Below are 15,714 nucleotides of genomic sequence, written 5' to 3'. Positions count from 1 at the left end.
AGGGGGCCATGTTCAACTCGCAATGGCAAGAGTGTAGCATGCTCTGACTGTGCTCCTTTCCCCAGCCCTCCTTGTTTCCTATACAGGGATTGGCATAGGACAGTCAGGACTCTTTCATACCAAGGGAATCCTCAGCTAAGAAGGTCTATGTGCTTTCTTGCTTTGCTCCTGTGCCAGAGTGGCATAATGGGGTTAGATTACAGCTCAGGATCTATTTTACTTACCCATTTAAAAAAAAAAGACTTTGAGGGAAAATAAAATATGTATCAAGCAGTCAATAAACTGTCAGGACAGTCAGAACCAAGCAGTTCCCAAAGTAGCCAAATAGGTCCAGATGAAGTGACCAAAGGGATATTCATTCTTTTGCACAACCTGTACAGCCTTCACATCATGCATTACAAATGGCTGCACCAGCTTCTCATACTCAAGAATCCCTATAAAACTGCATGTGGATGGGAACAATTTATTTTGCACATCCTGCAATGTTGTTCTCAATCATGACTGATGGTATGCAATTGTGGATCATTGTGCATCCAAAAAAAAAAAAAAAATCAAGGGAGAGAGGCAGAAACAAGCATCAGAAGACCATTACAAGTACACTGGAAAAACAAAACCCAGGCGAAGCAAGAACACGTGAAGGTGAATGGAAATACAAAAAAATGTTCTTATACTGAAATATAAGTAGCAGCTTAGAAGAGCTATAGCAATAGGGTCTCTTCACTTGCTATAAGATCTTGAATATACAGCTCTGTTAACTTTTTTTTTTAAGTGATTATGGTCAGTTTTCTCTTTAATAATACACACTACACCAGTCGTTTTCAAACTGTGGGTTGCGACCCAGTACTGTGTCACGGAATGTAAGGCACTGGGTCAGGGTGGCTCTAGTCAGCACCACTAAACCAGGCTGTTAAAAGTCCCAGCGGCAGTGCTGCCCAGCTGAGGCAGGCAAGTCACTATCTGTTCTGACACCACGCTGCGCCCCACAAGCAGCCAGCAGCAGGTCCGGCTCCTAGGCAGGGGGAAGTACTGGGTCACGGGCATCAACAATTTTCTTCAACTGGGTCACCAGAAAAGAAGTTTGAAAACCACTGCTCTACACTATAACTTGCACTTTCATGTGATATTTTAGTTGATTGATTTGATGATGCATTTTTGTTATTGAGTGTGCCTCTCCTTAGAGGCATAAACCAAATATTTTATTTACATATATGATTTACTATACTTTAAATCTAAATTAAAATCTAGAAATTCGGAACTAAATATAATATGAATAAATCTTAGATTAACAATATTACATGGGTAGTAAACATTTGTCCTCATTCAAGACTTATCTAACTGCTTCTACGTTCAGATTTGTACAGCATGGGTGAAGACACTAGCAGGTGCCAACATCCCCTTGTTAAAGACTGACCATCCACTTGTGAGAGAATTTCTTGACAGCAGGGTCTGGAATGGGGTGTGCGATTCCTGGACACAACTGACTGAGACATACATACCTGAAGTGTACCTGAAAGAAAACTGAAGCTTAAAGACAAGAAAATTGCTGTTATTTTTTAATGTTGTGGTGACGAGGCGAGATCAGTTCTGAATGTACTGCTTGCACCATTAGAACCTGATTGCAGTTGACTTGTTTACTTTTTTTGGTGGACACAGTGTTTTTTAGGTGATGATAATCACTCAACTGTTTCACAGGCAGTAGTCAAAGCCGTAAATGAGTACCAGATTGATCATGAAAATGTAGTAATTGATACTGACAATACTACTTACATGAAAAAGGCATTTGATTCTATGTTTTTTCTTAGATAATACTGTTTCTGAATTCTGGGCATATCCTCTGTTTGACATATTGTTGAAGGTATTGGTGAAGCATTTAGAAACATTTATAGAACATGTTTTTGAAGCACTTTACAACTCGGGTAGTACAAAAGTGAGGTAGCTCCATTTCATGAACCAGAAACTACAAGAGTCTCCAGCTGGAAAAGCATCCAGGCCTCCTAGCCCACACACGGGAACAGCTCATTCCATGCTGTTCGATATCAATCTAAGAACTTTCAATTCTACAAAAGTTTTTAATGAAGAGTGCAACACCAGCTCTCCAGTTTCAGCATTTTCTGAATAATTCACACAGAATGACGCAGCTAAGTATGCATTGTTGAAAGTACACATCACTTTTCTAGCAGAGATATGTGAACAAAGTCTCAGTTTAAATCTGACATTCGAGAGCAGGAAGCCTTGCAGTGTTAACACATTTGACCTTCTGGAAGAACTACAGATATTTCAGTTCACATCTAGAGCTCCCTTTCTTCAGAAAGCACCTCAGAGTTCTTCAAATTTTGAGAGGCAGAAAACTTATCTCCTGTTGGAAAAACTTGCCTGTCTAGATCTCTTTAGAGGCTATCAGTCTTCTGAAAAAATTGACAAATATTTCTCATTTGGACAAGAAGATCTGAATTTTCTGAGACATGTAGATTTGATTCTCATCGTGTTTAAAAATAGCAGGATATAAACAATACCTGGCATTTTCTGAGGTACCTGAACAGGAGCTAAAACTGTAGAGGGGAAAAAATTGTGCCTGCAGCTATTTTTGTAGCCCTCAGGTGTTTTGGCTTTCAGTGAAAGACAGAATTCCAAACTGCATAAATGCAGTCACATAAATGCTGGCCTCGAATTGCATAAATGCTGTCTCAAACTCTGCAGATGCAGAGTTTTTCACTGTACAATTTGATCCGTTCTGCTAAAGGAAATCACTAAGTGAGGAAAAACTTAAAGGCTTTGTTTTCTGTACTATAATTTAAATTAGAATACTGGATTGTACTAAAATGCAGGACCATGATTAGCAAAAATGACTTGTGTAAAAGTGTAAGCAATTTAAAATGACATTCTATTTTATTTTTATTGTGCTGCTTGGTGTTCTGGAATGTAATTTAAATGAAAATCCAGAATTAGGGGTAGGGTATTGGTTACCAAGTAGTTGTAACTTTTTTGTGTGTTACTTTTTTCTGTATTGTAGTTTAAATACATGACCAACTGGAAACCAGCATGATTATATTGTGGTGTTTTGACAAAATATGCAGAATTTTTAGTTTTTTGATGCACAAATCTCCCAGACGTAGCACATTATGACATTCCTCTCTGGTGTTATCTGAACCGGTGATCTGCTAGGCTTCTCCAATCCTTACTCTGGAAGCCAGCCTTACCCTGCTCTGCTGTGAGAACCCCCAGTCCTGGGCTGTTCACGCACAGCTGCTAGCATGTAAGCTGCTCCCAGCTACTTGCAAGCGAATGACACTAGCTAATATCTCCAGTCCCAGACACAACCCTGGGAACCTCCATCTTGCAGTGTCCAGTTATGCCCACTAGACGCTGCAAGCTTATATAAGTTAGTCAATTTAACAAAGAAATTGATATGTACCAGGCTTGTTCTCCCAAGGGGAGTCTCTAACACACTGCAAACCAAATGCACTGCTTCAGGTAGAATGAATGAACAGATTTATTAACTATAAAGGTAGATTTAAATGATTATAACTCAAAGTATAACAAGTCAGATTTGGTCAAATGCAATAAAAGCAAACCCCATTCTAAGCTGATCTTAACACTTTCAATGTCCTTAAAAACTCAGATGCTTCTCACCACAGGCTGGCTTTTCAGTCAGGCTCTCCCATTTGATCAGCGTTTCAGTCACTTGGTGGTTGTGGTGTATGCAGATGGAGGTGGGAGAGAGAGAGCATGGCAAAATGTCTCTCCCTTTTATCATGTCCTTTCTTTCTTCTTGGCTTTGTGCATGCGCCCTGCCCCCCTTCAGAGTCAGGTGAGCATTACCTCATTGCAGTCCCAAACTGCCCAAAGAAAGGAGGTAACTCCCTCAAGGGTCTAAGATTCTTCTGTTGCTGCCTAAGCCAGTATCCATTGTTCCTGTGAGGCTGGGCTGGGTTTGTCCCATCCATGCCCTGATGAGGGGTGAACTGCCTGTCTGTTCTTGGAGAGTTTTTGCATGAGCTTGCTTTAAGCCATGAGGATATATTTTCAGCCTCATAACTATATACATAAAATTATAACCTATAACATTACTGTAACAATTACTATAACAACTATACTCAGTGTATTATAAGCCTTCCAAAGACACCCAACATGACAAACTTTGAATTGGATACCACACAATCATTTTATACATTATATAACATGGGGGTGTAGGGTGTTCCTACGAGGTACAGAGCATCACACATACATTTAACTCAATGCACATGAGTAGTCCTGTTGACTCCAATGAGATTACTCATGCATGAAGTTGTGTATGTTTGTAGAATTGAGATCTAAATCTGAACCACTGAACTGATGGAAATACTGGCCAATCGTGTACATAGTTGACATAAGCAATAAAACAGCTTTTTTTCCTTCTGTAATATCTACTGCAGGTACAGAGAATCTTTTCTAAACTTGTACTAGTCATTCTAATTTAAGAAAATGACTACGTGTAAACAACTAGTCTTATTTTGCTAATCAACACACAAAAACAAGTGCAGATGAAGATACAGTTTAGAAACTTTCTCAGTTTAGTTTACTGAAACTTATTCAACCTTTACCTACTGTATATTTTTATTATATAGCACTTAAACAAGTTTGATTTCAATGTACAGATTTCATTTTGTTTTTTCAGCAGTGCAGAAGAATACTGTGGAGAATGAAGAGCCAGCAACCTATATTAACATGAGTGAGACTTAGTCATAGTTTATGGGATAAAAACTACTAGTCACTAAAAAAAAAAAAAAAAAAAAAAAAATCGATACAGTTGTTGTATAACATAAATGCAGGAAAGCAAAAACATTTAACACAAGTTGGTTTCAGTTTTGCAGATTAATTCTATCTTACATATACTATAATTTGATTTAAAAGTTAATTTCCAGTAAATCAGAAATACAACATTCCCCAATTTTTACTGAAACAATTAAGCCTCCAAATAAATACATTTTTGGACCCCACTCTTGCCAACACTTATGCAAATGCTTAACTTATAAGCACACAAGTAGTCTCATCTGACTTTTGTAACAACCAGGCAGACTAGAACCCAGAAACACAGGAATTGTGAGTTGCTGACCTTTTTTGTTAGAACCACTAAACGCTTTGGCTAGCTTTCCATGGGGGAACCCTATGAATCTAGGCTCTGCAGGATGTAATTCCCAGCAAGGGCTGAAGGGCCGCCCTTCACAGCTCACTAATTGGCTGATGCTAGTATTTAAACCATCAGGAGTTGTCCAATGATTAGGGCACTAGCTTATGACTTGGAAGACAAGCATTCAATTCTCTGGTCCACCACAGACTTTCTGTGTGATCTTGTTTCAGAGTAGCAGCCGTGTTAGTCTGTATCCGCAAAAAGAAAAGGAGTACTTGTGGAACCTTAGAGACTAACAAATTTATTTGAGCATAAGCTTTCATGAGCTACAGCTCACTTCATCGGATGCATACAGTGGAAAATACAGTGGGGAGATTTTATATACACAGAGAACATGAAACAATGGGTGTTACCATACACACTGTAATGAGAGTGATCACTTAAGATGAGCTATTACCAGCAGGAGAGCACCAGGGTGGGAAGGAACTTTTTGTAGTGATAATCAAGGTGGGCCATTTCCAGCAGTTGACAAGAATGTGTGAGGAACAGTAGGGGGGAAATAAACAAGGGGAAATAGTTTTACTTTGTGTAATGACACATCCACTCCCAGTCTTTATTCAACCTATCCTGAAGGATGACCAATAACTCTCACAGATCTTGGGAGACAGGCCAGTCCTTGTTTACAGACAGCCCCCCAACCTGAAGCAAATACTCACCAGCAACCACACACCACACAACAAAAAACACTAACCCAGGAACCTATCCTTGCAACAAAGCCCATTGCCAACTGTGTCCACATATCTATTCAGGGGACACCATCACAGGGCCTAATCACATCAGCCACACTATCAGAGGCTCGTTCACCTGCGCATCTACCAATGTGATATATGCCATCATGTGCCAGCAATGCCCCTCTGCCATGTACATTGGCCAAACTGGACAGTCTCTACGTAAAAGAATGGACACAAATCAGACGTCAAGAATTAGAACATTCAAAAACTAGTTGGAGAACACTTCAATCTCTTTGGTCACTCGATTACAGACCTAAAAGTGGAAATTCTTCAATAAAAAAACTTCAAAAACAGACTCCAACAAGAGACTGCTGAATTGGAATTAATTTGCAAACTGGATACAATTAATTTAGGCTTGAATAGAGACTGGGAGTGGATGGGTCATTACACAAAGAAACTATTTCCCCTTGTTTATTTCCCCCCCTACTGTTCCTCACATGTTCTTGTCAACTGCTGGAAATGGCCCACCTTGATTATCACTACAAAAGGTTCCTTCCCTATCGTGCTCTCCTGCTGGTAACAGCTCATCTTAAGTGATCACTCTCGTTACAGTGTGTATGGTAACATCCATTGTTTCATGTTCTCTATGTATATAAAATCTCCCCACTGTATTTTCCACTGAATGCATCTGATGAAGTGAGCTGTAGCTCACAAAAGCTTATGCTCAAATAAATTTGTTAGTCTCTAAGGTGCCACAAGTACTCCTTTTCTTTTTGTGTGATCTTGGTCACTTAGGCCCGGACCCTCAAGTGTACTTAGGCACCTAACTCCCACTGATCAATAGGAGTTAGGCACCTAAATACCTTAGCCTCTCTGTTTCCCATCTGTAAAAGCAGCGGTGTGGGGGGGTGGAGGGTGAGAAAACCTGGATTTGTGCTGGAAATGGCCCAACTTGATGATCACTTTAGATAAGCTATTACCAGCAGGACAGTGGGGTGGGAGGAGGTATTGTTTCATGATCTCTGTGTGTATATAATGTCTGCTGCAGTTTCCACAGTATGCATCCGATGAAGTGAGCTGTAGCTCACGAAAGCTCATGCTCAAATAAATTGGTTAGTCTCTAAGGTGCCACAAGTACTCCTTTTCTTTTTGCGAATACAGACTAACACGGCTGTTACTCTGAAACCAGAAAAATACTATTACCCCTGTGACAGGATGGATCACAGAAACCCCGTGGGGGTTGCCACCTGATGTTCCAAGACTACTTCTGCTCCTGCTTTTCTGCCCTGTCAGCTTAGGACTTCAGTGCCCTGCCTGGTGTGAGCCAGACCCGCTAGCCTGCTGCAAACCCAGATCCAGATCTGAACCACGTCCCGTAACAGCTGTAAGCTTAATTGAAAGCAACTTAGGAAGTGTTCCTGTCCTTGACACTCAGATGCCCAACTCCCAGTGGGGTCCAAACCCTAAATAAATCCGTTTTACCCTGTATAAAGCTTTATACAGGGTAAACTCATGAATTGTTCGCCCTCTATAACATTGATGGATATGCACAGCTGTTTGCCCCCCCCCCCCAAGTATTAATACATACTCTGGGTTAATTAAGTAAAATCATAGAATATCAGGGTTGGAAGGGACCTCAGGAGGTCACCTAGTCCAACCCCCTGCTCAAAGCAGGACCAATCCCCAATTTTTGCCCCAGATCCCGAAATGGCCCCCTCAAGGATTGAACTCAAAACCCTGGGTTTAGCAGGCCAATACTCAAACCACTGAGCTATCCCTCCCTGATTTCTTTTTCTTTGCATGTAAAGAAGCATCCCTAAATGTAATAGTGCATGTCACAATATGTTGAGATGGCATTTGTACAAAGCAGGAAAATGTATATAAAGACAAAATAATTACTCTTAAAAATGAAGACTACATTGCCTTGAGAGTTCAATTTTCTCTCCAGTATCAGCCTCATCCCTAACTGATGTTTACAAAGCAGGCAAAAGTTGCATAGAGAAGGTGCAAAATCCCATTGACTTTTACGGGACTTGCGCTTCCTGTGTCACTTAGGTGCTTTGGAAAATCCAACCCAAGTGCTCTATGTGCTTTGTAATCTTGACAAGAAATTTTACTAGTCTTCCATTGTCTGTCATGGAGGGAAAACATTTCAGCTAATTTGTATGCAGTTTTAGTTTCCTAGAGAATGGCAGGAATGCTTAAGCTTGTACACTGTGGCTTCTAAAAAACAGAATCAGTTATTAACTACTAAAAATACCGTATGTGGCACCTACAATCCAAACTGGTTTGAATTTTGGGAGGCAGGACTGTGATTTAAGTCCCTAGATCCTAATCTGTCCTTGCAATTTTGGTTCTGGGTCAAATCCAAAACTAGAAGGAGCCTTCTTTCAGTTTGCAGTTAAGATGGAACTGAAACTTCACAAGAAAAGCCAAACTTCCAGAAATCTTACAGGAACCCTCCCAAGAACAACTGCTCTCAAGAGGCTTCCAGTGGTGCTGGTGGAAATGGATTTTACAAAATATCTCCATTTGGGATCAGAATCTTAAGAAACTGAATCAGGGCTTCCCGTTTGATATTCTTGAAGTCAGGCTAACTCCGTTCTAGTAATTTTTTTTTTTTTCAGTACTTATGTAGCACTCTACAGCTGGAGGGCTCAAAGCATCTGATACGCTGGTTAGGTATTCTCTCCATTTAAGAATGGAGATGCTGAAGAGCAGAGAGGTTAAACATTTTGCCCAAACTCTTGCCAGAATGAAAGTCGCCTGATGTAAACACTAGGCAACACTGTTTCTTTCCTAATTTAGAGCCAGACATCTATCTAATAAATGATTTAGTATTTAATTGGTAGAAAGTAAAAGTTTATTACAGTATTTTAAATAATAAGTTTATAGGCTGTTATGAATTTAAACCCCTGCAACTCTTATCAGTGTGCAATAAGACTGCCTCACAGTCACCTGTCTTGATAAGTAAGAAAAAAAAATATGCTGTAGCTGTGGGAAGTAGCTGGCCACCAGTACTATACTTCTAAGTAAGATCTTGTTGAAGACTTAAGAAGTGCTTTAGTATGCACGGTATTATCAGTTTCTTCATTCTAGTGATTCAGGCCGAGTTGAGGGTAGATCAATGTTGATTCCGGGAATGACATTATGACCTTCGCCATCTACGAGAGCGTCCCACTGATCAAAACCTTTCTCCAGACCTAAATGTTTCTGCAAGAAGGCCAATGAAGTTTTGTTGCTTATATCTATAGCTATATTTGGGTCTATTTCTCCCTTTAATTTGAAAATCTTTCCAACAAAGGTACCAACCAGGAAGGTAAAATCTGGAAAACTCTGATGTACTGATCCCTTGATAGCGATCATTTTTCTTTCTGTGCCAGTGGAGTAAAGTTTCTTCATCTTTAGAACATTTGAAGCCCACTGGAATTTTTCTGAGTTCATAAACAACAATGGCTGGTGGAGCTTGGCATAAACTTCATCACCTAGAGCAGTGGTTCTCAAAGCTGGTCCGCTGCTTGTTCAGGGAAAGCCCCTGGCGCACCAGACAGGTTTGTTTACCTGCCGCGTCCGCAGGTTTGGCCGATCGCGGCTCCCACCGGCTCCGGTTCACCGCTCCAGGCCAATGGGGGCTGCGGGAATTGGTGCGGGTCAAGGGACGTGCTGGCCACCCTTCCCGCAGCCCCCATTGGCCTGGAGCGGTGAACCGCGGCCAGTGGGAGCCGCGATCAGCTGAACCTGCGGACACGGTAGGTAAACAAACCGGTCCGGCATGCCGGGGCTTTCCCTGAACAAGCGGCGGACCGGCTTTGAGAACCACTGATCTAGAGGAAGCATCCATGCATCCAGGCCAATGCCACACTTGAATCTAGCTTCTTTGCTAAGAGCCTCAATGGCTGTGGCAGCACCAAAAGAGTGTCCCATCACAGCTATTCTGTCACTATCAATAGAACCCTTTAAGACAGTCCAATCAAAGTTTAAAGGTAGAACATTCACTACATGTTTTCCAGAAATAATATCAAGAATAAGGTCAAGAGCTTTGATACACTCTAAGTGGTACCAAGTAGTAACAGACAGAAAAAAGTGAATTACCAAGCAAAATAAAATAAAACATGCAAGTCTATGTATAATCAAACTGAATACAGATAAAAACCTCACCAGTTCCAGTAAGCTTCCCTTTACAGACTAATCTCCTTCTAGTCTGGGTCCAGCAATCACTCACACCCCCTGTAGTTACTGTCCTTTGTTCCAGTTTATTTCGGGTACCTTTGAGGGTGGAGAGGCCCTTTCTTTAGCCAGCTGAAGACAAAATGGAAGGGTCTCCCAGGGGTTTAAATAGACTTTCTCTTATGGGTGGAGACCCCCCTCCTCTCTCCTATGTGAAGTCCAGCTACAAAATGGAGTTTTAGAGTCACCTGGGCAAGTCACATGTCTATGCATGACTGAGCTCCTTACCAGCCAAGCCACATTCCTGGGAAACCCCAGATGTGGATTGGTGTCTCCAAGTTCATTGTTGGCTTAAGGGCTTCTTGGTTGGACACTTATTGAGAATAGTCTTCTCAGGAAGCTGACCAACTGCTTCATTAAAACCTACTCAGAATCAAACAAGTATGCAGCTAATATTCATAACTTTGAATACAAAAATAATACATGCACACAAATAGGATTAATAGATTCAGTAGATCATACCCTTTACAGAGATACGTTACATGGCATATGTAGCATAAAACACATTCTAGTTATGTCATATATACATTCATAAGTATATTTCCATAAAGCCTTATGGGAGGCACCATCACAACCCCCAGCTCACAAGGGTGTTGAGGGATAGATGTGACAAACATTGCAATTCCCCACAATATCTTTGAATAAATTTATTGTATTAAGTTTCTTTGGCAAGAACTGTATTAAAGGCAAAAACTATGTGTTATTGTGGGCCAGGACTGTATGTCCCCTCTTTCTAGAAAGGAGATGTGATGTGAACTCTGGGAAGTGTTATAAGCTTCAAGGTACTAAACTGAAAATGTGCCAGATGAGAATGGACTTTTTGCTCAAACAGTAACCAGTGGTTTGCCTGGGGAATCTCTGGAGCAGTGGTTCCCAAACTGGGGTTCGCAAAGCCCTAGGGGTTCACAGAACATTACAGGGGGTTCGTCAGAAAAATTTCACTAATGGTGGCCAGAGGACCCCAGGCATTGGAGGCAGCAGGTGGGACCCAATTGCAGGGCAGACAGCCCGAGCCCCAGAGAGAGCGGGGCCGGGCAGTTGGGGCTGACAGCCTGAGCCCTGCCCCCATCAGTGGGGGAGCCGGCAGCCTGAACCCCAGGGAGAGCGGGCCTGGGCAGTTGGGGCTGGCACCCCGAGCTCCAGCAGTTAGCAGGACCTGCAGCCCAAGCTCAACGGGGTCCAGCAGCAGGAGCCCCACAGAGTGTGAAGTGCAGAGGAAATTTAAACTTAAATCCCTGGAAATATTCATTTTTAGGAGGAGGTTCATGAGGTTTCACAATTTAGTGAAAGGGTTTCGCCGGCTGTTAAAGTTTGGGAAACACTGCTCTAGAGGGACATGAATACTGCAAATTCCTTACCTCAGGTTATGCAAAAACCCAGCCTTCTGAAGCTATGCCCTGAGGAGAGAATCACTGTCTGCTAATTACCTGTTCCCAGAGTTTCAAAATCAAAGGCCCAAGCTGTACAAAGGAATGACTTATCTGTTCCTCGGGGGGTAGACTAGTTCTGAGATGCAGTTGACCATAGAAAGAATGCTTGGTGAGGTTTGAAGGACTGGCTCCTACCAAAGCCCATGTTGGAGCTGGGGGGCAGTGATGATCTCTGGTAAGTTTTATGAGCATCTTTGTACGTTTTTTATTGTTTAATGTATTTTCTCTGTGATGCTTTTATCTTAAGAACAAATGTGCTTGCTTACGAAGAGCTGTGTGGTAACTTGTGACTGTTGGCAATTACAGCTGTTTGTAGCCTTAGCAAACCAAGGCACAGACACCGGCCTGTTTAGGCAGTCTGGCTTGCTGAGGATATCAGTGTAAACAGGGAAGTATGCAGCCTGGAAAAACCCCACTCAGGAAGAGGAGAGCTACAGGTCTCTATGCAAGAGAGGTAACGGCTGGAGCCTAAAGTGGTTGACCTGGAGGGACAACAGAAGGGGAATACAGGTGCAGCTGTGACAAAATAAAGATTGTGATGCATTTAAATACTGTAGTGATGGGGGCTTTAGACAGTAGAAAAAACTTCTGAAGAATGCCATTGTACAGAGATCAGGTTTCAGAGGAACAGCCGTGTTAGTCTGTATTCGCAAAAAGAAAAGGAGTACTTGTGGCACCTTAGAGACTAACCAATTTATTTGAGCATGAGCTTTCGTGAGCTACAGCTCATTTGAAAATAAAGATCTTGACACAGCAGTCCTTGAGAGGTTCTATGGAATCTAACATACAATCACCTCCTCCGGAACCAAAGCTGTTTTTCTTTCTTGAAAGAAAAATCCTGAGATGGGAAAATTTAAAAAAAAAATCCTGATGCAGAAAAATCAGAAGGGAGAAGTCCTAACCCCATGATTATAGTTCAGCTCCTTGCCCCACACCCAATCTTTATCCTTATGTTTCAGATAATGTATCCATTTCAATCTTTCCCCCATCTAAGGATGGGAGTACACCTCATCTGTATCTGAGGGGAATGGATCAGTGATCTTTCTCGGTGTAAGGCTGGTCGTTGGATAAGAGTTAAATCTTTCTCACCTGAATCTGCCACTCGAATGGACTGGCTAGTTTATTTCTCTCTCTATCCCCTCCCCATGAAGCTGAAGATCTCAGATAGTGTCTTCCCTAGTGCCCAGATGTGTAGGAGGGGGTTAGTCTCCCTCATCAGTCCCCTTGGAACCAAAGGATCAGTCACTCTCTCACTGGGGTCCAGATCAACTGTTTGGTCTCTTATACACACGCTCTCATTTTCTTCCCCATCCCACTCCCAAGAGCCGAAGTATCTATCTACACCTCCTCCACCCCTTATATTAGGGAGGAGGAGCGGCAGTCTCTCTCTGACTTGGGCAAGGACTGGAGGGTAACCTCATTTGATCTCTTTTCTCCTATAGATGGGAGAGAGATTGATGGATCTCTCCCCACCCCCAACAGGGTGCAGGGGAGATGGTCACTCCTCTTCACTGCTTTCCTGAGCTAGGAGGAAGGAGCACAGAGCCACATTTTTGTCTCTCTTCCTGCAACTGTCTCACTGTCTGTCCCTAATGCCAGGGTCATCAGTATCCCTCTTTCTCTTTGAGGCTAGGGTTGAGATTGGTCAGTCTGTCTACACCCTAGAATCCGGAAGGTAGATCTATCTCCCCTTATTCCTGAAGGGGAGTATTTATATCTCTTTCACTACAGGGTCAAGGGTGTGCTCACTACATACAGGGTCTAAGTGGAAGTAGGGGTGCTGGAACTGGAGGTGCTGGGGATGGAACACCTCCTTGAACACCTCCTGGCTTGAAGTAATAATAGCAACCCGATGCACGGCTTCCATCATTTACAGGATGCACAGTTTGTACAATGACTTTCAGCACCCCCCCTAAAAAAATTGTTCCAGCACCCCTGAATGGAAATTTGTACTTCCTCTCCGCTGGGGGTGGGTGTCAGTATATGCCCTGCCTATGCTGCCTGGAGCAAGGGATAGGTGCAATCATGCTCTTCCTTCTTCAGGGGTTAGAGTCAGTCTCTTTCTTAGGGATCACAGGATGGCCTCTTCCTTAGGGAGTAGGGGGTCAGGATTTCTTTTCCATGACAGTGGGGAGTCTGACTCCAATCCTGAACTTTGTTTCTTCCTTTTATGCTATAATGCCAGGTCTTTCCACCCACGAATTGCAACACCCAGGACATGCACAGTCTTGCAGCATCTGGCACAGGGATGTGTCAGAGGAGGGAGGAAGAGATATAGCATCAGTTCTCTTGATATTCTGGGCTGCCAAGCAGTTACTTGGGGGTCTGTTGCAGCCTGAATATCAAATAGACCAGACCTGGTATATGTAAGTGGCCAAACCAACCACTAGCAGACTCCAAAACCCTGAAGTGCTAATATGGCCAAAAAGCCACCTTTGCCGTCTCTTACTGAGGTTGGAGTCAGGCTCTTCATCTCCACCTCCCCACTTTCAGGGGCTGGAAGGCATCAGTCTCTTTTTTCTTCCACCTCCAGTGGTGGCTGGGGTAATTGTACGACTCTCAGTTGCTCTCTTTCTCTACGGCTGTTTCGGTAAGTCTCTCTCTCCCTCTAGATTCAGGGCGTTAGTGCGCCTCCCTCCCCACAGGGCTGGGGAAGTTGGTGAAATCTTGGCCAACTGACGCCAGTGGCAAAACCCTGACGACTTCAATGGAGACAGGATTTCATCCACTCCCTCCCTACCTTAAAACTAGAGGGAGTGCCGGCCCCTCTATTGCTACGGAGACGAATGCGTTGGTTTCTCTCCTCCCCGCCCCTTGGAGGCCCCCTCCCGTCAATGGGGGAGTCGGGGTCTCCCTTTTCCCTCATCCCTGCAGCTCGGTTGGGCTCTCTTTAGTTTTCCCCACCTCCTGAGGGGAGCGGAAGCGCTCTCCGCCTTCCCCGGGGAAAACGGTTGGCTTTGCTGTCTAGCCCAAATATTAGAAGCGGGCGGGCGCCTCAGCCTCGTCCACCACGCCCAGACCAGACTCTGTGTTTGGGTGTGATGCGTACAGACAACGGCGTCTCTTGCGGCCTCCGGCTGTCGGTCTCACACTCTCCCTCCTAGGCCGGGCACTGAGGGTGGCCGGTTTCTGGAGGGAGGGTATGTCTGGCTCTTAACTTTCTCTCCTTTTGCTTTCAGGAGGTGTCCGGTCTCTTGCGCCTCCTTCTGGAGGAGCAGGTGGGTGACGGCCTCTCCTCCCCCACCGCAGGCCACCCCCTTCACTGACCTGGCTCGGCCCTGTACCGAGCAGCTTGCCGGACCTCTCGAGAGAAACGGGACACTCACCTGCTCAGCCAAGCGCCGACGGTTTCCCTCCCAAGACGAGAGAGAAATGAGTTCCGTCGGATCCCTCCACCTTCCGAAACCCGAAGATGCCGCCGCTGCTCCCAGGCTCGAGCGCCGGGACGAGACAGCGCTGCGGAAGGGTACATGGAAGGGGGTGGGGAGTTCGCAACCGCTGACCAGACCGTTATGGAAAGAATCGTTGGCGCGCGACCCAGCCAAGCAGTCTTCGCGCGGCCCGGCCCCAACGTGGGGGGTGGGAGCCACGCTGCAGGCGCGTGCGGCTGCTCTGCTGTCTCTGATGCCACCCCGCTTGGCGATCCACAGCGCCCTAACTTGTCGCACTAGGGCCTGGTACCTGGTCTCTGAACGCTCATTTTCTGCCACTGACCCCTTCCCACAACTCCGCCCCAGCCAGGTCACTGTCCGTCCCCCTAACTTGCTCCCTAACCATGGCCCCTGTAGCCTTAGAAGCCCCCTCTTCCCATGAGGAAAACTCCTGCTGTGCCTGTAGGTGCTCCACTGTCTCAGGGTTAGATCCCCTGTTGCATGTGCCCAGGGCCAGGTTTCATTAGCCAACCGATTTTCTGACTTGTTCTGTTGTCAAGTTGAATGATCCCTCTTTAATTAACCACCAGAAATGTGCACATTTGATGGACCAAATTCTGCCCAAGGGGTAAATGCTCAGGTGCAACTTTCACAGCCATTGCAAAGGCAGCATTACTGCTTTCCTGTATTGTGACCTACTATACTCCACAGTCTCTCCCTGTTTAGTGTTTCTGCCCACAGAGGGAATAGGGCATGTGGTATGAGCTATATCCCCAGGCAAAATCATACACAACTTGCTTCTTCTTTAGACCCCACTCACAGCTCTTGTATAAAGAGGTTTGCAGAGA

At 44.1% G+C, this 15,714-nt stretch overlaps 1 protein-coding gene across 1 annotated transcript in view; it reads right to left on the bottom strand.

Annotated features, from left to right (window-relative positions):
• Positions 1–15,102, bottom strand: part of DNAH8 (dynein axonemal heavy chain 8) — a 598,059-nt gene extending 582,957 nt beyond the window's left edge. Inside the window, exon 1 of the mRNA XM_048843472.2 lies at positions 14,822–15,102. The gene's annotated coding sequence lies outside the window, so the exon portion shown is untranslated. The remainder of the gene's footprint in view (positions 1–14,821) is intronic.
• Positions 15,103–15,714: the final 612 nt, after the last annotated feature.

The sequence above is a fragment of the Caretta caretta genome, chromosome 3 (assembly GCF_965140235.1).
Source record: "Caretta caretta isolate rCarCar2 chromosome 3, rCarCar1.hap1, whole genome shotgun sequence".
Classification (NCBI taxonomy): Eukaryota; Metazoa; Chordata; order Testudines; family Cheloniidae; genus Caretta; species Caretta caretta.
The sequence above is the reverse complement of the archived record's forward strand: the minus strand, read 5'-3'. Positions and strand labels throughout refer to the sequence as shown.